The 26,612-nt window shown below is 40.1% G+C and overlaps 1 protein-coding gene across 4 annotated transcripts in view; it reads right to left on the reverse strand.

Annotated features, from left to right (window-relative positions):
• Positions 1-26,612, reverse strand: part of SUMF1 (sulfatase modifying factor 1) — a 108,362-nt gene that overhangs the window by 57,155 nt on the left and 24,595 nt on the right. The gene's annotated exons all lie outside the window — the stretch shown is intronic.

A 26,612-nucleotide genomic window follows, 5' to 3' on the forward strand; every position in this document is an offset into this window, starting at 1 on the left:
TTTGCCAGAATACCAAAAAAAAAAAAAAAAAGACTTATATGTAAATAAATCTTTAACAAAAGAGTATTACGTAATATCATAAAGCATCACAGTGAACAAATAAATATGTATTTAAATGGTGTTTATCTGTAAGAATTTTTTTTTTTTGAGATGGTGTCTTGCTCTGTCACCCAGGCTGGAGTGCAGGGGGTACAATATTGGCTCACTGCAACCTCTGCCTCCCAGGTTCAACTGATTCTCTTGCCTCAGCCTCCCAAGCAGCTGGGACTACAGGCACATGCCACCACGCCCAGCTAATTTTTTGTATTTTTAGTAGAGACGGGGTTTCACTGTGTTAGCCAAGATGGTCTCAATCTCCTGACCTCGTGATCCGCCCGCCTCGGCCTCCCAAAGTGCTGGGATTATAGGAGTGAGCCACCGTGCCCGGCCTTTGTAAGAATTTTTTAAAAGTGCATGGCTAGTCAATCCTCTATAATCTCTAACAAGTGAGACAGGTAGTGCTGCTCCTATTTAAAAGATGGGGAAACATAGTTAACCTTACAATTAAATGTGAGGCTGAAGGTCATCCATGGTGGTCAGAGATCGAGCTGAAGCACAGAGGAAAAAATGGGGTGTGTTCTCAAAAGACCCTGATTAAACTTCCAACCCAACATTGGCTGGGTGACCCTGGGCAAGTTCACTACTTGTCTGGACCCTCCTAGTCCTTGTCTGTGAAATGGGAGCACACCCACCTGCCTCACCTAACTCAGAATACAGAGGTCAAATGAGGTAAGATTGGAAAATGTTCAGCAAACTGCAACTAGAACCTTAACTCCTACTTTACGGTTGTATTAACCAAAATAACAACAGTCTATGGTCCTCATTTAGTGAATGGTTTAGTTAGGAACACAGGCTTTGGAGCCAGTCAAAATGAGATTTGAATCATGGCTCTGCTGTTCACAGTGTGACCCAAGGCAACTTATTTAACCTCTTTCCCCAAGCCTGTTTTCTCACGTGGAGATAGAGATAGTAACAGCACCTATATCTTGGGTTATTACAAAGAGGAAATATAATACGCATACAGGACTTATGACTATGCCCTTAGCAACTGAGGTTAATATGACTTAGCAAGCACTCAGTAAAGGGAACCAGTCTCACTATGGCCCCATGACACTCAGTCACAAGGAGAGCCACAAAACTAATCATTGCTGCTAATACTAGCTAAAGAACAGATGTTGCAAATGATTCTTTTTTTTTTTTTTTTTTTTTTTTGAGACAGGGTCTCACCCTGTCGCCTAGGTTGGAGAACACTGGCACGGTCATGGCTCACTGCAGCCTTGACCTCCCCAGCTCAGGTGATCCTCCCATCTCAGCATCCCAAGTACCTGGGACTACAGGTGTGCGCCACAATGCCCAGCTAAATTTTTTGTATTTTCTGTAGAGACGGGGTTTTGCCATGTTGCCCAGGCTGGTCTTGAACTACTGGGCTCAAGTGATCCCTGCCCAACTTGGCCTCCCACAGTGCCGGGGTTACAGGTGTGAGCCACTGCACCTGGCCTGCAAATGATTCTTCCAATACAAATACAAATACAAAAGAAAGTGACTCACGGTTATCCCCACAACAATGTTACTCTTTGATTGTTTTCATCCTTTTGAGCTTGTCTGAGTAGAAGTTAAGGGAGAACATGTTCCTGCTAACCATTACAGCAATCACTGAAAACACCAAGCCCCATTCTTGTTCCTTCTCTTTTCACACCAACACAATCAGAACATTCATGATATCTCAATCACAATTTGGTGGGAAAAACCAATTTTTAAAATATTTCAACAAAAGAAGGCATTAGCTCCTTAAATGACACTACAGCAAGGTGTTTTATTTTACAGAGAACAGGAGAGTGAAAAGGCATGGCTTCTTTCTATTTCATTTGTGGTGCTGTAGAAGCTCATCTGGGGCTGTTCTCACTGACTGGGCTGTGCAGGTTTAGGTGCCCATGACAGGTAACTCATTCAGTGTCAAGGGAGGAGCTGCAGTGAAAGCTCAGGTCAGCCCACACTTGTGTTTCAGGACGATCCTCAGATCATTCTCCCAACTCTACCCTGTCCCCAACACTAATGCCACCACCAGAAGGTTCTAGTTCTTAAATTAAAAAACAAAAATAAAAAAAGCTTAAAAGAATGATAACATATAGCAATATGTTAACCTCTGTGAAATCTGAGTGGTAGATACTAGAATGACCTTTCTTCTCATACCCTTTTGTGGGTATGAGAATATTTCATCACTAGTGATTTTTTTAAAAATTATGATTTGTTTATCCATTCTACTACTAATGGGCATTTGGGTAGTTCCAGTTTGGGGTTATTATGAATAGTACTGCTTCTATGGATATTCTTAAAAGAGTTTGTGGCTTTTGGCAAATATATGTATGCATTTTTGCCGACAGTACATGGTGGAGTGGAACAGCTGGGTCCTAGAATACACATGTGCACAGCTTTAGCAGAGACAAACAAACACAAGCCTTAAACAGGAGAAGGCCCCTGCCATTTCCTACTCCTTTTTCTTCTTTTTTTTTTTTTTTTAATTATTTATTTATTTATTTATTTTTAAACTTTTTATTTCCATAGGTTTCTGGGGAACAGGTGGTATTTGATTACACGAGTAAGTGCTTTAGTGGTGATCTGTGAGATTTTGGTGCACCCATCTCCTGAGCAGTATACACTGAACCCAATTTGTGGTCTTTTATCACTTCCCCTGAGTCCCTAAAGTCCACTGTGTCATTCTTATGCCTTTGCATCCTCATAGCCTAGCTCCCACTTATAAGTGAGAACATATGTTGTTTGGTTTTCCATTCCTGAGTTACTTCACTTAGAATAATGGAAATAGCGTGGAGATTCCCTAAGGAACTAAAAGTAGAGCTACCACTTGATACAGCAATCCCACTACTGGGTAGCTACCCAGAGGAAGTCATTACATGAAAAAGATACTTGCACACACGTTTCTAGCAGCATAATTCCCAATTGCAAAAACGTGGAACCAACCCAAATGCCCACCAATCAACAAGTGAATGAAGAAACTGTGATATACACACACACACACACACACACACACACAATGGAATACTACTCAGCCATAAAAAGGAATGAATTAATAGCATTCACAGCAACCTGGATGGGATTGGAGCCTACCCCTTTTTCAAAGGGGAGCTTTCCCTCAAGTCAGTTTATGTATAGAAGTCCCCAGGGCTTCTCTCTAGTGGCCTCTCAGCCCATACTCTTCTACTCTCCTTTTCCTCTCAATTCAATCTGGTTACAAATATTTATTGAGCACCCACTATATGGCTAGCACTGAACCTGATTCTTGGAGGGGATCTACAAGTCCCAGGAATCCTCAGAGTATGATTTAAGACAGTTGGTATATTAAATAGTTTTAAAAGTATTTATTTTACATATAATATTTGACATAGTTTATTTATTAGCCCCATTTAAACTCATGTTAAAATATTAATATAATCTCCAATATTGGAGGTAGGGCCTGGTGGGAGGTCTTTGGATCACTGGAGCAGAACCATTATGAATTGCTTGCGCCGTCCCCTTGGTGATGAGTGAGCTCTCACTGTGTTCACAGGAGATCTGGTCAAAAGTGTGTGGCACCTCCCCCTACCTCACTCTCTTGCTCCTGCTTTCACCATGGGAAGCGCCTGCTCCCACTTCGTCCTCTGCCATGATTGAAAGTCTCCTGAGGCCTCCCCAAAAGCTGATACCAGAGCTACATTTCCGGTACAGCCTGCAAAACCGTGAGCCAATTAGACCTCTTTCTTTATAAACTACCCAGCCTCAGGTATTTCTTTATAGCAATGCAGAATGGCTTAATACAACAATTAATTCCTCAGTTGCAATAACTGGGATAGAAAGTGTACAATTAGTCGCCTCATTTTCCTTGATAAATGTCTCTAAAATTCAAAGTAGTGGGTCCAGATATCACCCTACACATGTTAGTATTATAGTTTTTTTATCTCCTTCCACCTGCTACCCCACCCTCTGCTATACACACACCTACTCACTCACACTTTCTCTCATTCTAGACACCTGCTTTTCTTTTTTCTCGGCATCTATTCTTTCTGAAATCTTTCATGCTACCCTAGCAACCCACGCAAAACACACTACTAGCTTAACATCATGGAGCTATACGATGATCACCAATCTCAATGAGGTGCACAGTAAGATGGAAAAAACACGCCAACACACTAGCTGGAGGACGGGGAAGAGAACACCACCACGATAACACTATCCTTGACCAAGGGCTGCAACCTAGTTTTTTGGTCCAAAATAGTAAGACCTGAAGCAAGTATGCAAAGATATATGTATAGTAAATCTAGACATAATATTGTTTCTAACTGAGAATTACAAAATAACCCAACTGTCCTTGGTGTCCATGAAAAAAGGAATACTATATGGCTAGTTTTCAAAATATACTCTAATAAGGAAATATGAAAATAATATACTGTCACAAAGGTAACCTACAGAATACACATCTGATTCCGTTTCTGTAAAATGTATGCATAACAATGTTTGTTAGTATCATCAGGAGAAAAATGTCTGGAAAGACTATACATAAACTTAACATGAGCAAAGGATCAGGAGAGTACTATTAGACATTTTTAGAATGAGTGTGCGTCACTATCACAGGTTTTCTCAACCTCAGTACTGCTGATATTTTAAGGCCAAATACGTTGTTATAGGAGACTGTCTTATATATTGCAGGATGTTTAGCAGTGTCTCTGACCTCTACCCACTAGATGCCAGTTGCATCCTCCCGCTCCCACGCCAACTGTGGCACACAAAAATGTCTCCAGACATTGCTAAATGTCCTCTGGGGAAAGCAAATTATCTACTGCATTATGATAATTAGGGAAAAAAAGATTACTCTTCTTAAATATTAATATACAGTTCATAGTAGCATAGTGGTAAGAGTATCTGACCCTGGAGCCAAGCTGCCTAAGCTTGAACAACAGTACCACTTTTTACAAGCTACAAGATCTCCAGCTGCATATTTAACCCCTTCAGGCCTCAGTTTACTCATCTGCAAAGTGGGGATAAAATACTACTATCTACTTTCTGTGGTTGTTATAAGGATTAAATTTAAAAATACATGTAAAGTGCTTAGAAAAGTACCTGGTACAGAATGTTAACTGTCATTATTACTACTATTCATTTATGTTATTACAAGTTACAATATTCTCTTAGAGCTTTCAAAGAACATATATGCTAATTAGTGAAAATCTACCCCCATATCTCTTCAGCTTGAGCCCCCTCCACCCACCAGTTCACCCTTTTCAGAGTACTGATCAGCTGAGAAAAGTGACCAAGGGCTGAGAGGTGAAGGAAGTGTTGGAACATGTGTCATTTCCAAAGACTTCTCAAGAAGACGTACCATCTTCCATCACAGTCATGGTGTGAGAACCATCCACACATGAACTAACCCACTCTCTAAAGCAAGCAGCACTATGAGGGTAGGGCAAGGGGAGTGTATTAGTCCATTCTCACACTGCTAATAAAGACATACCCGAAACTGGGTAATTTACAAAGGAAAGAGGTTTAATTGTCTCACATTCCACATGGCTGTGGAGGCCTCACAATCATGGCATGGTGGAAGGTGAAGGGGGAGCAAAGGCATGCCTTACATGGCAGCAGGCAAGACGGCAAGAGAGCATGCGCAGGGGAACCCTCTTTTATAAAACCATCAGCTCTCGTGAGACTTACTCACTCTCACAAGAACAGTGTGGGAAAAACCCAGCTCCATGATTCAATCACTTCCCACCGGGTCCCCTCCCACGACCCGTGAAGATTATGGGAGCTACAATTCATTCAAGATGAGATTTGGTTGGGGACACAGTTAAACCATATCAGGGAGGGTGTGAGGGGTAAACAGAATACAGGAGGGATCCACATTCCTCAACCTCCAAACTCCAGAAAGCTTGGGCCCCTGTAAGGGAACAAAACTACACACTTGTCTGTAAGACAGATCATAAGTCACCATTGTGATGGTCAGATGCACAGTCAGAAACCATTTTCCCATTTCACACATGAAGAAGGAAAGACAAGTAATCAAAGTCACCCCACAACTGAGGACTGACAAAATCAGAGGTAGGAGCTTACTCATCCTGCCCAAGTTTCCCTTGGAATGTCAAATATTTTCTGGCCAAATTTAGGGCAAATCCCATCCAAACTCACTAGATGCTTTCCTTTTCCAAGTGTCACTGTTTCTAAACATTTCAAATAACTTGTTCTTGAAATCCTGACTCTGTCTTGAAAATAAGTGCTATTCTACTAGGTTTCGGAACTTAACAAAATAAACAACTTTTAAGAGTCATATATTAGGCATTTTATCAAGGCTATACTGCAGATTGTGACATCTCTAATTCCTTTTAACAGGAATAGTATTCAGGTGTGTTGTTTACAGAGCAGAAGCAGCAACATGAGTGGACTGGCATCTATGATAAACCTCAACCTAAAAAGAGACATTTTTTTGGATGTGGTTTTCCACCTACACATTCTCTGCTCAACTGAGACAATTTCCAGAGTTACAGCACCCCCTTATATTCAGAGGAAAAGGGACTTTAACATGACCTATTTCTAGTCAACCATCTCCATAGCAACTGTCTAGGGTTTAAGTTGAAACAGCTGTATGAGCCAGCCAGTGACCAATTACAATGTAAATAGGACCCATGTGAGTTTTGAGGTCCCCTTGAGAAATGGGCTTCAGCGAGCAAAGACATGTTTCCCACCTCTCCCTGGGGATGTAACCAGACTTGTAGTAGCAGCTTAAAGAAAAGGAAACAAGACAGCAAAGGTGTCTTTATTCTTGCCAGAGGTGGCAAATTATGCTTCTTATACACACACAGCCCAGAATAAAATCAGCACAGGAAAAAGAAAGCTCTGTATAATTATGCATACTCAAGTGTAAAGATGTCAAGTTTACAACTTTACAACTGCTCTCTTAAAAATTAAATGCATTTAGACAAGCAAATTTAAAAGATGGACGTTTCTTGAAATGTAGTATAAACATGACAGCTACCCCTATAAAAACAACCAGGGAGAATTTTTTAACTGGCATCAGTGAACAATGAGAAATTACAGATCTGCTCAAATTCATGAAGTATAAATAAAACCAGAGGAGAATTTAGCAACTGAAGGAATTAAATGGAGTAAAGAGCACACAGTAAAAATATTTCTTCAGTACCCAATACAAGTGTGGAAAGCTAAGAATGAGGCTTGAATAAAGGCTAAAAACAAATTCATCATGAAAATAGGTAGTCAAGTCTGACAGCTTACTTCAAATTAAATCCTAAATCAGGTACCTTGACGACTTAACAGACTGCATGGGAGAGAAAAATGCCTGCTTTTTCAAATAGGGTAAAAATATTTATGAAACTTCAGGCAGACTTGAACTTTTTCAATACTTTTTGGTTCAGTTCTTAGTGAAATTCTTCATGCTATAATACACTGCATTCCCAAGGCACACAATCAGTAATCAGTATACTCAAAACATTTCATGTCCTGAAGAGGGGAGTGGAAATTCTAGGCAGAATTTCTAGGCACTATTGAGACTGTGCAAAAAATTGCCCAAGGAATCTATGGACTTAAAGAAGCCTTAAAATTGATCTCGTTTACTCATTTTCAGTTAAGACCTGCATAATTATAAGGGGGCAGGGGGAACTGATTTGGGGCTTATAAAAAAAATTAACAAAAATAAAAGAAAAACACTTTTTATTATTTAAAAATAAGTTTTACTCATTTTCATCAAATAAGTAACTGTAAATTTGTATAACCTACCTTGAAAGCAATGTGACAATATTCAGAATCATTTATTTTATACCATTTGAAAGAATACATCATAGTCATTAAAAATTATATGCTGAAAAACTAAAATTTGAATGTCTGCCCTTTACTGAAAGTGAAAAAAGCCATTTACAAAAATGTTTGTACGAGCTCAATTAAAAATATATCAGTATATAGAGACACCCACACACATACCCACACAACCCAAGAAAATATTAGCAGAACATATATTTAAATGTTTATAATGATTAAATCTGGGTGGTGAGATTGTGGGTATATCTAATGTTCTTCTTGTGCCTTTTTTTTTTCTGGAGAGAGGGTCTTGCTCTGTCACCCAGGTGGGAGTGCAGTGGCACTATCATAGCTCACTGTAACCTTGAACTCCTGAGCTCAAGCAATCCTCCCACCTCAGCCTCACAAGTAGCTAAGACTATAGGCAAATGCCACCACACGTGGCTAATTTTTTCATTTTTTGTAAAGATGGAGTCTGGTTTATGTTGCCTAGGCTGGTCTTGAACTCCTGGCATCAAGCAATCCTCCCAATTCAGCCCCCCAAAGTGCTGGGATTACAGGCATGAGCCACCTCTCTAGGTCCTGTTCCACTTTTAATGTCTGAAACGTCTACAGTGAACATATTTTTTTTTTATTATACTTTAAGTTCTAGGGTACATGTGCATAATGTGCAGGTTTGTTACATATGTATACTTGTGCCATGTTGGTGTGCTGTACCCATCAACTCATCAGCACCCATCAATTCGTCATTTATATCAGGTATAACTCCCAATGCAATCCCTCCCCCCTCCCTCCTCCCCATGATAGGCCCCGATGTGTGATGTTCCCCTTCCCGAGTCCAAGTGATCTCATTGTTCAGTTCCCACCTATGAGTGAGAACATGCAGTGTTTGGTTTTCTGTTCTTGTGATAGTTTGCTAAGAATGATGGTTTCCAGCTGCATCCATGTCCCTACAAAGGACGCAAACTCATCCTTTTTTATGGCTGCATAATATTCAATGGTGTATATGTGCCACAGTTTCTTCATCCAGTCTGTCACAGATGGACATTTGGGTTGATTCCAAGTCTTTGCTATTGTGAATAGTGCCGCAATAAACATACGTGTGCATGTGTCTTTATAGCAGCATGATTTATAATCCTTTGGGTATATACCCAGTAGTGGCATGGCTGGGTCATATGGTACATCTAGTTCTAGATCCTTGAGGAATCGCCATACTGTTTTCCATAATGGTTGAACTAGCTTACAATCCCACCAACAGTGTAAAAGTGTTCCTATTTCTCCACATCCTCTCCAACACCTGTTGTTTCCTGACTTTTTAATGATTGTCATTCTAACTGGTGTGAGATGGTATCTCATTGTGGTTTTGATTTGCATTTTTCTGATGGCCAGTGATGATGAGCATTTTTTCATGTGTCTGTTGGCTATATGAATGTCTTCTTCTGAGAAATGTCTGTTCATATCCTTTGCCCACTTTTTGATGGGGTTGTTTGTTTTTTTCTTGTATATTTGTTTGAGTTCTTTGTAGATTCTGGATATTAGCCCTTTGTCAGATAAGTAGATTGCAAAACTTTTCTCCCATTCTGTAGGTTGCCTGTTCACTCTGATGGTAGTTTCTTTTGCTGTGCAGAAGCTCTTTAGTTTAATCATATCCCATTTGTCAATTTTGGCTTTTGCTGCCGTTGCTTTTGGTGTTTTAGACATGAAGTCCTTGCCCATGCCTATGTCCTGAATGGTACTACGTAGGTTTTCTTCTAGGGTTTTTATGGTATTAGGTCTAACATTTAAGTCTCTAATCCATCTTGAATTAATTTTCGTATAAGGAGTAAGGAAAGGATCCAGTTTCAGCTTTCTACTTATGGCTAGCCAATTTTCCCAGCACCATTTATTAAATAGGGAGTCCTTTCCCCATTTCTTGTTTCTCTCAGGTTTGTCAAAGATCAGATGGCTGTAGATGTGTGGTATTATTTCTGAGGACCCTGTTCTGTTCCATTGGTCTATATCTCTGTTTTGGTACCAGTACCATGCTGTTTTGGTTACTGTAACCTTGTAGTATAGTTTGAAGTCAGGTAGCGTGATGCCTCCAGCTTTGTTCTTTTGACTTAGGATTGTCTTGGCAATGCGGGCTCTTTTTTGGTTCCATATGAACTTTAAAGCCGTTTTTCCAGTTCTGTGAAGAAACTCATTGGTAGCTTGATGGGGATGGCATTGAATCTATAAATAACCTTGGGCAGTATGGCCATTTTCACGATATTGATTCTTCCTACCCATGAGCATGGTATGTTCTTCCATTTGTTTGTGTCCTCTTTGATTTCACTGAGCAGTGGTTTGTAGTTCTCCTTGAAGAGGTCCTTTACACCTTGTAAGTTGGATTCCTAGGTATTTGATTCTCTTTGAAGCAATTGTGAATGGAAGTTCGTTCATGATTTGGCTCTCTGTTTGTCTGTTACTGGTGTATAAGAATGCTTGTGATTTTTGCACATTGATTTTGTATCCTGAGACTTTGCTGAAGTTGCTTATCAGCTTAAGGAGATTTTGGGCTGAGACAATGGGGTTTTCTAAATATACAATCATGTCATCTGCAAACAGGGACAATTTGACTTCTTCTTTTCCTAACTGGATACCCTTGATTTCTTTCTCTTGCCTGATTGCCCTAGCCAGAACTTCCAACACTATGTTGAATAGGAGTGGTGAGAGAGGGCATCCCTGTCTTGTGCCAGTTTTCAAAGGGAATTTTTCCAGTTTTTGCCCATTCAGTATGATATTGGCTGTGGGTTTGTCATAAATAGCTCTTATTATTTTGAGGTACGTTCCATCAATACCAAATTTATTGAGAGCTTTTAGCATGAAGGGCTGTTGAATTTCGTCAAAAGCCTTTTCTGCATCTATTGAGATAATCATGTGGTTCTTGTCTTTGGTTCTGTTTATATGCTGGATTACGTTTATTGATTTGCGAATGTTGAACCAGCCTTGCATCCCAGGGATGAAGCTCACTTGATCATGGTGGATAAGCTTTTTGATGTGCTGCTGAATCCGGTTTGCCAGTATTTTACTGAGGATTTTTGCATCGATGTTCATCAGGGATATTGGTCTAAAATTCTCTTTTTTTGTTGTGTTTCTGCCAGGCTTTGGTATCAGGATAATGTTGGCCTCATAAAATGAGTTAGGGAGGATTCCCTCTTTTTCAATTGATTGGAATAGTTTCAGAAGGAATGGTACCAGCTCCTCTCTGTACCTCTGGTAGAATTCAGCTGTGAATCCATCTGGTCCTGGACTTTTTTTGGTGGGTAGGCTATTAATTATTGCCTCAATTTCAGAGCCTGCTATTGGTCTGCTATTGGGATTCAACTTCTTCCTGGTTTAGTCGTGGAAGAGTGTAAGTGTCCAGGAAATGATCCATTTCTTCTAGATTTTCTAGTTGATTTGCGTAGAGGTGTTTATAGTATTCTCTGATGGTAGTTTGTATTTCTGTGGGGTCCGTGGTGATATCCCCTTTATCATTTTTTATTGCGTCTATTTGATTCCTCTCTCTTTTCTTCTTTATTAGTCTTGCTAGCGGTCTGTCAATTTTGTTGATCTTTTCAAAAAACCAACTCCTGGATTCATTGATTTTTTGGAGGGTTTTTTGTGTCTCAATCTCCTTCAGTTCTGCTCTGATCTTAGTTATTTCTTGCCTTCTGCTAGCTTTTGAATGTGTTTGCTCTTGCTTCTCCAGTTCTTTTAATTGTGATGTTAGAGTGTCAATTTTAGATCTTTCCAGCTTTCTCTTGTGGGCATTTAGTGCTATAAATTCCCTCTACACACTGCTTTAAATGTGTCCCAGAGATTCTGGTGTGTTGTATCTTTGTTCTCATTGGTTTCAAAGAACATCTTTATTTCTGCCTTCATTTCGTTATGTACCCAGTAGTCATTCAGGAGCAGGTTGTTCAGTTTCCATGTAGTTGAGTGGTTTTGATTGAGTTTCTTAGTCCTGAGTTCTAGTTTGATTGCACTGTGGTCTGAGAGACAGTTTGTTATAATTTCTGTTCTTGCACATTTGCTGAGGAGTGCTTTACTTCCAATTATGTGGTCAATTTTGGAATAAGTGCAATGTGGTGCTGAGAAGAATGTATATTCTGTTGATTTGGGGTGGAGAGTTCTATAGATGTCTATTAGGTCCGCTTGGTGCAGAGTTGAGTTCAATTCCTGGATATCCTTGTTAACTTTCTGTCTCATTGATCTGTCTAATGTTGACAGTGGAGTGTTGAAGTCTCCCATTATTATTGTATGGGAGTCTAAGTCTCTTTGTAAGTCTCTAAGGACTTGCTTTATGAATTTGGGTGCTCCTGTATTGGGTGCATATATATTTAGGATAGTTAGCTCTTCCTGTTGAGTTGATCCCTTTACCATTATGTAATGGCCTTCTTTGTCTCTTTTGATCTTTGATGGTTTAAAGTCTATTTTATCAGAGACTAGGATTGCAAACCCTGCTTTTTTTTGTTCTCCATTTGCTTGGTAGATCTTCCTCCATCCCTTTATTTTGAGCCTATGTATGTCTCTGCATGTGAGATGGGTCTCCTGAATACAGCAGACTGATGGGTCTTGACTCTTTATCCAGTTTGCCAGTCTGTGTCTTTTCATTGGAGCATTTAGTCCATTAACATTTAAGGTTAATATTGTTATGTGTGAACTTGATCCTGCCATTATGATATTAACTGGTTATTTTGCTCGTTAGTTGATGCAGTTTCTTCCTAGCCTTGATGGTCTTTACATTTTGGCATGTTTTTGCAATGGCTGGTACCGGTTGTTCCTTTCCATGTTTAGGGCTTCCTTCAGGGTCTCTTGTAAGGCAGCCCTGGTGGTGACAAACTCTCTAAGCATTTGCTTATCTGTAAAGGATTTTATTTCTCCTTTACTGATGAAACTTAGTTTGGCTGGATATGAAATTCTGGGTTGAAAATTCTTTTCTTTAAGAACGTTGAATATTGGCCCCCACTCTCTTCTGGCTTGTAGAGTTTCTGCCGAGAGGTCTGCTGTTAGTCTGATGGGCTTCCCTTTGTGGGTAACCCGACCTTTCTCTCTGGCTGCCCTTAAGATTTTTTCCTTCATTTCAACTTTAGTGAATCTGGCAATTATGTGTCTTGGAGTTGCTCTTCTGGAGGAGTATCTTTGTGGCGTTCTCTGTATTTCCTGAATTTGAATGTTGGCCTGCCCTACTAGGTTGGGGAAGTTCTCCTGGATGATATCCTGAAGAGTGTTTTCCAACTTGGTTCCATTTTCCCCCTCACTTTCAGGCACCCCAATCAGACGTAGATTTGGTCTTTTTACATAATCCCATACTTCTTGCAGGCTTTGTTCATTTCTTTTTCTTCTTTTTTCTTTTGGTTTCTCTTCTCGCTTCATTTCATTCATTTGATCCTCAATCACTGATACTCTTTCTTCCAGTTGATCGAGTCGGTACTGAAGCTTGTGAATTTGTCACGTATTTCTCGTGTCATGGTTTTCATCTCTGTCATTTCGTTTATGATCTTCTCTGCATTAATTAGTCTAGCTGTCAATTCTTCCACTCTTTTTTCAAGATTTTTAGTTTCTTTGCGCTGGGTACGTAATTCCTCCTTTAGCTCTGAGAAGTTTGATGGACTGAAGCCTTCTTCTCTCATCTCGTCAAAGTCATTCTCTGACCAGCTTTGATCCGTTGCTGGCGATGGGCTGCGCTCCTTTGCAGGGGGAGATGCGCTCTTATTTTTTGAATTTCCAGCTTTTCTGCCCTGCTTCTTCCCCATCTTTGTGGTTTTATCTGCTCTGGTCTTTGATGATGGTGACGTACTGATGGGGTTTTGGTATAGGTGTTCTTCCTGTTTGATAGTTTTCCTTCTAATAGTCAGGACCCTCAGCTGTAGGTCTGTTGGAGATTGCTTGAGGTCCACCCCAGACCCTGTTTGCCTCAGTTGAAAATGCAGAAATCACCGGTCTTCTGTGTGGCTCGTGCTGGGAGTTGGAGACTGGAGCTGTTCCTATTCGGCCATCTTGCTCCGCCCCCTGAACATATTTTTTTTAATTCGTATTTTCATTTTAGTTTCATTTAGTTTCTTCTTTTAATGGAGCTGAGACTTAATTTTACATTGAAAAAACAAAAGTAAGCAATATCAAATAAGAGTTCATTAAAAATTACTTATATTCATCATTCTATTACAAATTTCATTTTTATATTTACCTTCCAGTTTCATCAGTAAGCATACACATTTTTACAGTTTTTCCAAATTTTATATTGAATGTTTTCACTGATTTTATGGAATATTTTTCTATGTTTTATCCGAACTTCATAATGTTCACTTTTAGTGGCTGCCAATATTTTTGTCTTGTCAATACACTATAATTTTCGGTCTCCTAACATTGAACCATTCAGGTTATGTTCAAGTTTGTCTGTTGGTGTTTTTTTTGCTGTTATAGATAACACTACAGTGAAGATGTTCAAACACCTTCATGTATATTTTTTGCTTCTGCTAAATTTCCACAAGTAGCATCACTGCAACCTAAGAGCATGTCTTCATAGCCCTTGCTAAAAATCATTTACAAAAATCCTCAATATTATTAGATGGTATGCTTAGTTTCCTTCTGGAAAGACGTCTGAGTGTACACCCAAGATGAAGGTATTTATTTCAACTCTACAAGAAGGCTCCACTTAGGTTCCTTACATTGCTAGTAGCTTACTTATAGATCTTTTCCAGTGTTTAAAACAGGGAAATTACAGAAAGTTGGAATGCCATCTGATTGCTCCTATGTTATTTTTTCATGCTTTATAAGCTCTCAAGTTTCTGAGAAGAGGGGTCAAAGAGAAGACAGAACATAGAAAAGGCATTCTAAGAACAGGAAATTCTCCCACACACGTTGTCTTGGAGGTAAACAACAATATAAATAATCTCATCGATTATTTGTAAAAGACAGGAAAAAGAGCATCCTCAAGGGACAAGGGCTCTAGTTGCAAAGGCAGCACAGGCTCACAGCCTGAGATGATCTACTTCCTACTTACATTAATAGTAAGAGACTCACACCTGCAGATGACCATATAACATCATGGCTCTGTTGCTGGCCCTTCAAACGAGAGGCTGGTACTATATGAGCCAATCTCAGCCTATGGCCGCAAGAGCACAGAACAAATTCTGAACATTCTGCAAAGCTAATTTCCTCAGGCTGCCAGCCTGGCACATCTCATTTCACCCTGCAGCAGGACACCGCACCAGTGGCAAGATGGTGACTGCTGATTCTCCTCCTGATGGAGGCAGACTATGCAGGAAACATTTGCATACTTTTAAAGGATTTTAAAAGTGGCAAAGACTTTAAAGTTGGGAAGGATCTGAGAAGATATCTACCGAAATTCCCTCATTTTATAAATGGGAAAATAGGCCCTGAAAAGTGGAAGATAGTGGCAGAGCCAGGAAAGTAACCCACGGCTGCAGGTTTACAATTCAGAAATTTTTCCACTATTCAAGCATTTCCCAACAGCTGTTTCCTGACAGTTTTCCATAAGATGGTAGAAGGTACAGAGAATAAAAGGTTTCCACCATCTAAGGAGTCACACTAGTTAGGAAAGCACTGGGTTACTCAAAGTTAAACTAATTTTTAACTGCAGGACTTCTAAGAATCTTATAAAGTGTATGGTAAGTCTTGAGTAACAGGACAGATAGTAGGCACTTGAGCCAAGTGGCTAATTCTGAGTGCCAATTCTGGCTCTCCTATTACATCACTAGCCATGTAATGTTGGCTGGACAAATTACTTTCCTCTCTGAGCCTCAGTTTCCTCAATCAGTAAAATTAGTACTCTATGAAAATTTATCATACATGCCATGAGGATACACCATAAAAAGCACTCAACATGTAGTTAGGTATTATGTAGGTACTGGCACATGACTACAGATCTATAGAATAGGTTCATGATGCTATCTACTCATTCTGCAAATACTTGGTGAGCATCTTCTCTATGCCACTCCTGTGCTAGCCCCCGGGGATACACAACCAAAGTACATAATTGAGAAGGGAAGAGAGACAAACAAGCAGATGATTTCAAGCCTGTTCTAAGTACTGTGGCCAAGAGAAGCTCAATGAGCCATGGTAGCCAAAGGTGGGGCACCCAAAGTCAGGGGGGTGATGCCCTGCAGGTGCTTCCTGCAGGAAGTGAGAAGGAGGAGCAAGTAAGGCAGGGCAGGAGTGGGAAGGGTGTTCCACACAGGAGGCCACCTGTATTACAGGTGGATTTGAACTAATCCAGAAAACTTGGGCATCAATACTTTTTGTTAAATAAAATGTACCAAAGATCTTCAGAACCTTAGATCTGGAAGGATGCCAAAAGGTTACTTGATTTTAACAGGTACCTAAAAGCATTCCCTCTATAGTGTCTCTAGGATGAACAGAAATAAGGTAGGATGAATACTGTTCCCTACTTGACAAGGGCAGTCCAAATTTATACCTGTTGATAGTGGCAGGAAGCAGACAAATGCCTAGGCAGACAGAGGCAGGTCCGAGGTGAAACCCCACCTAAAAGTGGAAGACAGTTTAAAGCCTGAAAGCCAAGCTTTAAGTCAAACCCACAGACCAGACTGAGAACCTGCCTTCCCATTTGGCACACTTTCCTCTGATTGATCCCTACCCTTCACTAATTTTACATATACCTACCCTTTACTAATTGGTTTTCTACACTGCCATGCCCACCTTTGAGTGGTTTCTTTGCTTTAGCCTTTTTTGCATACACACAAACCAATCAGCATGCATTCCCCTATTCTGAGCCCATAAAAGCCCTGGACTCAGCCACACTGAGAGAGAAACTACCCAACTGCGAGGGTAGGAACCACCCCCGTGTCCTCTCTCCACTGAGAGTTGTTGTGTCGCTCAATAAAATTTTTCTCCGCCCTCCTCAGTCTTTGATTGTCAGCATATCCTCATTCTTCTTGGATGTAGGACAAGAGCTTGGGACCCCCTGAACATGGGTGCAGAAAAGGCTGTAACACCATGCCCTCTGCCCTTTACCAGCAGAGAGCAGCCACCCCACATGACAAAAATGGTGGTGAGGCCAAGCTAGCCCTGAAGTCACAGACCAAGGTGGGGCAAGGGCATTGCCAGCCAGGTATCCCAGCTGGCAAAAGTGACTGAGAAAAGTCCTAAGTCACTATTATCCAAGCATAATTAAGGGCATCCCATTTCACTCTCAAAAGTGTCTTGATTTGGACAATAAATTATGAAGTCACTCTGTGAATAGATGGTCCCACAGTCTCAGCTTGAACAATCTGGGTGACAGATATCACTTCCTGGTAGGCAGTCCCTGTCATGTTCGGATCACTCTAACAGAGTTCCTAATCTTTAGCTAAACTGAAATCTGTCTCCTGGAGACCTTGCCTCTGCTGTCTCTTTCTAGGTTCCCAGAGATCACATGGAATAGATCAAATTATTTCTCTATCATCTTTCAGACATTTGTAGTATAATCATAACTCATTTATCTCTTAGTCTTTAGGTTTAGTAATTTATTCAACCTTTCCCAGGCACTCCAATCTCAAATTAAGGGCATCACCATCTCCCCAAAACCCAGGAGTCATACTGGATTCCTGTCTTTTCTTTTCTCCCTGTGCTTTCAGAGGTACTTCCAAATATCAGATCACTTCTTAGCTTCTCTCCTCCTACCACCTTGTTCCTCAGACCCATCATTTCTCACCTGGACTATCACAAAACCCCAAACAGAACCAGAGTAGTCTCTTTAAAATGTTAATTAGATCCAATGGCTTCTAACTGTGTTTAAGATGAAAACCAAACTTCTTTGAGGCCTACAAAGCTCTGTGTAATCCAACTCTGCCTACTTCTCCAACCTAACCCTGACCCTACATCACAGTCCCCCTTGTTCCTAACTCCCTCCTTCCTGGTCATGCTAGCCTTGCTCATTGTTTAGGTTTCAGCTCAGAAGTCATCACCTCAGACAGGCCATCACTAATCCTACAAATAAAAGACCCAAGAGCTCAACTGCATTATACTCCAATAATTTTTCCATTATTCTGCTTTATTTTAATCGCAGTCCATCGTCATAGTCAGTTGTAAATTTACCTGTTTAGAGTCTCTTCCTTACTAGAATTATAACCTCCATGAGAATAAGGATTTATATCTAGTTATCTGTCGTATCTATGGCACTTAAAACACAACCTAGCCCATAGTACATACTGGATAAACAATACTTTTAATGAAAAAAGTCATCTGTTCCTTAGGTTTGCATGATTTCCAAACCCACCCTATCCCTGGGTGACCCTCTTCTGCATAAACATCAATTTCGAATACAGTCTTTCAGTGGGATATCCCTTTGTGCCCCTTCGTGGGCCATTGTTGCCTCATCTATAAGATTTTTTGCCAGATAATTTTGAAAGTTTCATCCATTCTAAATTCTTATTTTTTCATAAGTTTCTCTTAAAGCTAGATATCCCTGGGCATGACTCTCTACTCAACAGTTTACCTTGGTTTTCCCACAGAGAACAATGATACAGAGTCCAATATTCAAGGGGCAGGGAATATCAGAATCACTGTTACTTCTTAATCTAAGTTTGGCCTCAAAAGAACCAAGACATGAAAAGAAATTTAAGGTTACATTAAATAGGTATTTCAAACCTGAACCTCTGGGACCTCAGCAGGCCTCACACATACTCATTCTGATCAGGTCTCTTGGAGCAGGTTAGAAAAAAATATTGTGTGCCCTGTTATCCTATTATATTAGGTTCTCACCTTCCAGGGTTATCATGTTTTGCTTCCTGAGCTTATGCCACACACTGGCTCCTAAGTCAAGTGAACAACTACTCTTTTCAAAAAAAGACACAAAAGACAGTGTTACCTTCTTATCTCATCCAGTCAGCCAGCCCTGGCCTGCCCTTTCCAAATAACTCAGTTACTGTGAACCCACCTTCACCCTGGTGACCGGGCTAGTGTTCTCTCACCAAGGAAAAGCTGACTTTACAACATGAGATGGGTCATACCAGGTCTGAGCCCTGCTGCTTTCAAAAACTAAAGGCTCCAATAGATGATATTCAAATGGCATTCTTTCATGTTTCGACAAATATGTATTAAGTGCTTATTAAGTGACAGTTACTGTGCTGGGGATAAAGTGGTAAGTAATACAGATGCAATCCCACCACCTTCACAGAACATACCTACTAAAGCAACCCTATCCAACCCATGGCCCATGGGCTACAAGCAGCCCAGGATGGCTTTTAATGCAGCCCAACACTTATTTGTAACCTTTCTTAAAACATTACGAGATTTTTAATCCCAGCACTTTGGGAGGCCGAGGCGGGCGGATCACGAGGTCAGGAGATCGAGACCATCCTGGCGAACACTGTGAAACCCCGTCTCTACTAAAAAATACAAAAAACTAGCCGGGCGAGATGGCGGGCGTCTGTAGTCCCAGCTACTCGGGAGGCTGAGGCAGGAGAATGGCGTGAACCCGGGAGGCGGAGCTTGCAGTGAGCTGAGATCCGGCCACTGCACTCCAGCCCGGGCGACAGAGCAAGACTCCGTCTCAAAAAAAAAAAAAAAAAAAAAAAAAAAAAAATTACGAGATTTTATTGCAATCTTTTTAGCTTATCAGCTATCGTTAGTGTTAGTGTATTTTATGTGTGGCCCAAGATATTTCTTCTTCCAATGTGGCCCAGAGAAGCCAAAAGATTGAACACCCCTGTAGTAAAGGGAAGAACATTCAAGAAACATGTATAGAAACAATTATCATAAGTGAGATGAATGATATGAAAGGAAGGCACAAGAAACCATAGGAACAAGTAACACATGCAGATCGTCTAAATCTGGCATGTGGATGACAGAACAGTGTTCCAAATGCACTTTCCAGAGTAAGTGTGGCTGAGACCTGATGCTGCAAAGCTAAAGGTGCGCACTTAAAGCATGTGGACACAGCAGGCCCTCTGTCAGATGCTCTGCCCCAAGTGTTCCCAGGATGACTTCTTCCTCATCAGCAAAGTTCCGCTCAAATGCCTCTTCCTCACCCAGGCCTTCCCAGATAAACAAATGTTGCTTTCCACACACTTCCCCAACTCCTTATTGGTGCTCTTGACCATAGCACCTTGCTGGTTTCCATCCTAATACTATTCTCAATTTGTTATTTCATATGACCTGGACACTCCAGGATAATGTGGGTTTCACATACTCTTGTTCCTTTTGAATAATTACTGTATAATTTTTAAACAAAATATATTTTCATTTTATTTCTCTAATACACTTGATGTTAAAATGTATAAATCGGGGGAGAAATCCAACCTACTTTTGGCTCAGTGTCTGTTACTGCATCTCCTAGACTTTGAGCAGCTAAAAGGCATGGAGGGTATCTTTCATCCCTTTATTCTCAGGAACAGAACAGCATAGCATCTGGAAGACAGTGGGACATCTAGAGTTGTATGCTAAACACACAGACCACATCTTAAGCCAGAAAGCAAATTGTCACAGAAGGAATTAGACTCACTTCCATCACTGGAAGTCAAAGAACACACCCCACTGATGGATAACAGACCTCAAAAAGGCATGAATACAAATGATAGGTCAAGAGATATGTCACTGTATAGATCCAGAACAAGTGAAAGCAGAGGCTCAAAGGAAGGACATTCTGATACATACGACAACATGCATGAACCCTGAAGACGTAATGCTGAGTGAAGTAAGTCAGGCACAAAAGGACAAGGATTCCACTTACGTGAGGTATTTAAAATAGGAGAATTCATAGAGGCTCAAAGTACAATGGAGGTCACCAGAGGCTGAAGAGTTATTGTTTAATGAGCATAGAGCTTCTGTTTATAATGATGAAAACGTTCTGGAAATGCATAATGTTGATGGTTGTATAACACTGGTATTGTACTTAGTGCCACTGAATTTTATGCTTAAAAACGGTTAAAATGGTAAATTTTATGCTATGTATAGTGTACCATACACACACATACAATGTATGTTATTAGAATATTCCTCCAGCCAAGGCCTCTGAGATAATCTAAGAGGATTTATTTCATAGTAAATTTTGCAATTTGGTATTCCACAATAGCAAATCTTTTCAAAACATCATTGTAACTTGGCAGAATACTATATGAGGCATTACCAAATCTTAAAAATAAGCAACAGTAAAGGAAATTTAACTTAATATTCAATTATATCAAGCAAAGAAATAGTCCACTGGAAGAAACTAGAACAATGCCACTTACTAAAAGGCTTTCTATGATTAAAACAAGTAAAATACTAGTGAATAAAAAACTACAATGTTGTGCTGGCATGAAAAACATGAATGAACAGAGTTGCAGAATGATCACGAGCTTTAGGTGAGACAAAACTTACAGTCTGTTCCTAACCAGGTTGATTTTGCTGAAAAAAAAAAAAAAAATTCTCCAGAGAATTATAACAAGCCCCAGAGACCCAATACTGGAGGAAAAAGAAAATGAACAGATGCCAACCCCAAGATGACCCAGAAGTTGGAATTATCAGACAAAGACTTTATTTTTTTAATTTTTTTGAGATACACTTTCACTCTGTCACCCAGGCTGGAGTGCAGTGGCGTGATTTCAGCTCACTGCAACCTCTGCCACCCGGGTTCAAGAGATTCTCATGCCTCAGCCTCCCAAGTAGCTGGGATTACAGGCTGCGCCACCACACCTGGTTAATTTTTGTATTTTTAGTAGAGATGGGGTTTCGCCACATTAGCCAGGCTGATCTCCAACTCCTGACCTCAGGTGATCCGGCCACCCAAAGTGCTGGGACTACAGGCGTGAGCCACCACGCCCAGCCAAAGACTTTAAAGGAGCTATTACAATCATCAGCTATGAAGCAAAGGTGAATGGTCTCGAATGGAAAGATGAGAGCTCTCACCAGGAAAAAAAAAAAAAAAAAGCTGTCTTTAAAAATGAAACTTTAGAATTGCAAAGTACAACACCTGAAATTAAAAACTTACTAGATAAGCTCTGCAAAAAAATGGAGAAGAAACTCAAGAGAATCACAGAGAAAATAAGGAATCTGAAGACATATCAACAGGAAGTACACAATCTGAAGAACACAGAGAAAAGACTACTTTAAAATAATGAACAAACCTAAGGAACCTCTGGGATACTGTAAAAAGGTCTAAAATTTATACATTGGAGTCCCAAAAAGAGAGGAGAGATTGGTTTTAAAAAACAAGTGAAACAATATCTGAAAATATCCCAAATATGATTAAAATCATAAATGGACACACACAAGAATCTCAACAAATCTCAAATAGGATAATCCCTAAGAAAACAATGTCCAAATGCATCATCATCAAAGTGTTGAAGACAAAAAAATTTTAAACTTGAAGGAAGACATAAAATAATGACACAATACACATAAGAAAAGTGTTTGAAATGACTGTCATCAGCAATCATGTAGACCAGAAAAGATTGTGAAACAACATTTGTAAAGTGATGAAAGGACCTGTCAGCTCAGAAAATTCCCTTCAGAAATGAAGGTGAAATAAAAACATCAGATGAAGAAAAACTAAGAGAACTCATTACCATAAGACTTACTCTAAAAAAAGTACTAGAGGAAGTTTTATTTTAGGCTGAAGAGAAATGATACCAGAAGGAAACATGGAACTTCAGGAATGAAGAAAGAGCAACAGAAATGGTTTGGATAGCTGTAACAGACTATTTTTTGTCTTTAAAATATGTACGAGGCGAGATGCAGTGGTGCACATCTGTAATCCCAGCAGTTTGGGAGGTTAAGGTGGGAGGATCACTTGAGGCCAGGACTTTCAGACCAGCCTGGGCAACATGGCAACATCCCATCTCTATTTTGAAAAAGTAAATAAATAAATTAAATTAAATATGTATGAGTATTGCAAGAAAAAAAGCAGAACATAGTCTAGGTTTTTTCCAGTGTATGTACATGTAATATATGACAACTCTAACACAGGGGATGGGGTAGTGGAATCTATGTGGTTATAGGACACATTTACTGCCGGGCGCGGTAGCTCAATTCTGTAATCCCAGCACTTTGGGAGGCCGAGACGGGCGGATCACGAGGTCAGGAGATCGAGACCATCCTGGCTAACACGGTGAAACCCCGTCTCTACTAAAAAATACAAAAAACTAGCCGGGCGACGTGGCGGGCGCCTGTAGCCCCAGCTACTCGGGAGGCTGAGGCAGGAGAATGGCGGGAACCCAGGAGGCGGAGCTTGCAGTGAGCCGAGATCCGGCCACAGCACTCCAGCCTGGGCAACAGAGCGAGACTCCGTCTCAAAAAAAAAAAAAAAAAAAAGGACACATTTACTTAAAGTGTTAAAATGTTAACTCTATAGTGTAAGTTGTTATGTATGTATATTATATTGTAATTCTTAGAGCTATCACTAAAAATGATACTAAAGATATAGCCAAAGAGACAACAGAATTACAATGGAATGCTAAATACATATAGATGTAGACATAGATATAGATATAAATGAAAATATTCAAAAGTGAGGTTAAGAGATGTTGGAAGATGGAGTGAGGAGGTCTAGAAGACAGTTAAATAATACCTGTAGTGTGCCAAAAGAAAATAACTGCCAACCTAAAATTTTTACTTAGTGAAAATATCTTTCAAAAATGAGATACTTAAAGATATTTCAAACAATAACAAGAAAGTTTACTACCAAAGGAAATCCTTTAGGCAGAAGAGAAATTGATCTCAGACAGAATCCCGGAGATGCAGAAAGGAATGGAGAGTACAGATATTAGTAATTATAGGAGTAAAGAAATACTGACTATATAAAAAAGTATTAACAATGTCTAATTAAGGGGCCGGGCGCGGTGGCTCAAGCCTGTAATCCCAGCACTTTGGGAGGCCGAGACGGGTGGATCACGAGGTCAGGAGATCGAGACCATCCTGGCTAACTCGGTGAAACCCCGTCTCTACTAAAAAATACAAAAAACTAGCCGGGCGAGGTGGCGGGCGCCTGTAGTCCCAGCTACTCGGGAGGCTGAGGCAGGAGAATGGCGTAAACCTGGGAGGCGGAGCTTGCAGTGAGCTGAGATCCGGCCACTGCACTCCAGCCTGGGAGACATAGCGAAACTCCGTCTCAAAAAAAAAAAAAAAAAATGTCTAATTAGTGGAGGAAGAAAACAAATTAGAATGAAAGAGTGGACACCAGTAATACGTAAGTTGGATAAAGATGACTAGAGTAAGGTTATGGGATTATACAACAGAAAAATTAATGGAATAATAAACTTTAGACTTTATACTCAAGTATTAAAATTGATTACTAAATGAGGAGACATAAAGTATATGACTTCTAAGAAGACAAGCAAAGTTGGAATGAAAAGAAAAATAAAACATAGGCCAGAAATTAAGGAAAAAGAAGAGAAAAACAGATAAACAGAAGGCAAAAAATAAGATGGTAGAACTAAATCCAAAAATATCAGTAGCCACAATAAATATAAATGAACTAAAGTCTTAATTAAAACACAAAGAATAAATTACTTTTGGCCGGGCGCGGTGGCTCAAGCCTGTAATCCCAGCACTTTGGGAGGCCGAGACGGGCGGATCACAAGGTCAGGAGATCGAGACCACCCTGGCAAATACGGTGAAACCCCGTCTCTACTAAAGAATACAAAAAACTAGCCGGGCGACGAGGCGGGCGCCTGTAGTCCCAGCTACTTGGGAGGCGGAGGCAGGAGAATGGCGTAAACCCGGGAGGGGGAGCTTGCAGTGAGCTGAGATCCGGCCACTGCACTCCAGCCTGGGCGACAGAGCCAGACTCCGTCTCAAAAAAAAAAAAGAATAAATTACTTTTAAATGTGGCTATATATTATTTACAGTGATATACCTAAAAACATAAAGATACAAATTAAAACTGAAAAGAAGGCCAGGCACAGTGGCTCATACCTGTAATCTCAGCACTTTGGGAGGCTGAGGTAGGGGGATCACTTGAGGTCAGGAGTTCCAGACCAGCCTGGCCATCATGGTGAAACCCCATTTCTACTAAAAATACAAAAATCAGCTGGGCGTGGTGGTGCACATCTGTAATTCTAGCTACTTGGGAGACTGAGGCAGGAGAATTTCTTGAACGCTGGAGGCAGAGATTGCAGTGAGCTGAGATCATGCCACTGCACTCCAGCCTGGGCAACAGGGCAAGACTGTCTCAAAACACAAAAATAAAATAAAATAAATAAAATAAAAGTGAAAAAAAGAAAAAGTATACATTAGACAAATACTAACCAAAAGAAAGCTTGTATACCTATATAGCAGATACCAGACAAAATAGACTTTAAGATAAAAATCATTATCAAAGTAAAAGAGAATCTCTATATAATAATAAAATGTTCAATTCAATGGTAAGACATGCTTTTCTTACTATTTTAATTATTTCATTTTATAAATAGCATAAAAACTTTTTTCTCAATAAAAATATTTCAATATTTAGTTTCAACAGCTATAAGAGCGGAAAAAAAAGAAAGACATCTCATAGAAGTACATAGATTACAATGAAAGATGCACCTCATTAATGACAAAGATTCTCTCCTTGGCAAAACTCTAATGAGGCTCCTCTGAACTCTCTTTTCAACTAGGCCCTGAGTTTTGGGCTTCCAATCTCATCTCTGCATTGTCCAGCTGCACCAAGAATCCTGCTAAGTCAGTTTGCCTACCCTTAAATGTGTGATCACCCTTGATATCTGATCAAACTCCTCATCCTCCCCAGTCCCCCAGGTGAAGTCTGATCACACTGACCTGCCTTCAGCCAGAATCCTGTTAGGCTAGTTGAGCCAGAACCCCTACTTACCTCTGATGTTTCCTCTTAGTAATTTTTCATCTGATCTATAGTATAATATCCCCCAAAAAGCAAACACTGCCACAATAGCAAAACTAGCCTTAATCCTTTCTGGGATTTAATATCTATACTTTTTAAGATTCTTGTCTCAAATTCAATGTGCAAATAATAATCATGAATTAATCATACTCTGTTTTAAACCATTAAATTCACCAGTTTAAGATATTTTTACACACAAACTCTGAAAGTTAGCTCAATGTTTCACCTCAAAACTTTACATAAAAAGAAAACTAGCTAAGATGGGAACAACATCAGCAAAGCTTTTGAATCTCTCCTCTCTACGTATAAAACCAGACAAAAGAACTAGAGAGCAATACCCAAAACCCATGAACAATGTGCACAGCAAATCCATGTGACAAAGTATCCTCACCAAACCCAGAACACAAACAGGTGAAGAAAAACCACCAACGGCCATATAACCTGCATGGTGTCTGTGGCTGGGCAATGGTTGGGCAGGAAAAAGAAAGCAACAGGCAATCAGACCTGTGAAAAGGAAAATCCCAAAAGAGCCAACAGGCATTACTAGAAAACATGGAGGGACAGTCTCACAATAGTAGCTCACACTGGAAGGAATTTTGTCCACTCCAATAAGGAGTAGGTTTAAGGGGCCCATGGTAAGAAACTGTGAAGGTGCCCAAGTAGTTGTGCACCATGAACTCTTGAAACGGACCTGCCAGGGTTCCCTTCCAGAATACAGCCTCACACCAAGGAGAAATCTCAAGAGACAAAACCAAACTCCTGAAATAGATGGACAAGAGAGAAAAAGGAAAGAGAAGTAGTGGAGGAGGGGAAGAAATCCAGGAAATCTCAGGAGACAGGAGGCCATCGTTTAAATACTATGCTGAGAACAACTAAGAGGGAGCTCAGTGAAGTTACAAAGCTACCCTGAACCATGTCTCTTTCTAAAAGTTCAGAAAAACTGAGTTCAAATAGAAATGAGCAACAGAAATGACTCAAGCTCAAATGCAATTCAAAGTTCTATAAG

The sequence above is a fragment of the Trachypithecus francoisi genome, unplaced genomic scaffold, assembly GCF_009764315.1.
Source record: "Trachypithecus francoisi isolate TF-2019V2 unplaced genomic scaffold, Tfra_2.0 Lachesis_group0, whole genome shotgun sequence".
NCBI classification, from domain to species: domain Eukaryota; kingdom Metazoa; phylum Chordata; class Mammalia; order Primates; family Cercopithecidae; genus Trachypithecus; species Trachypithecus francoisi.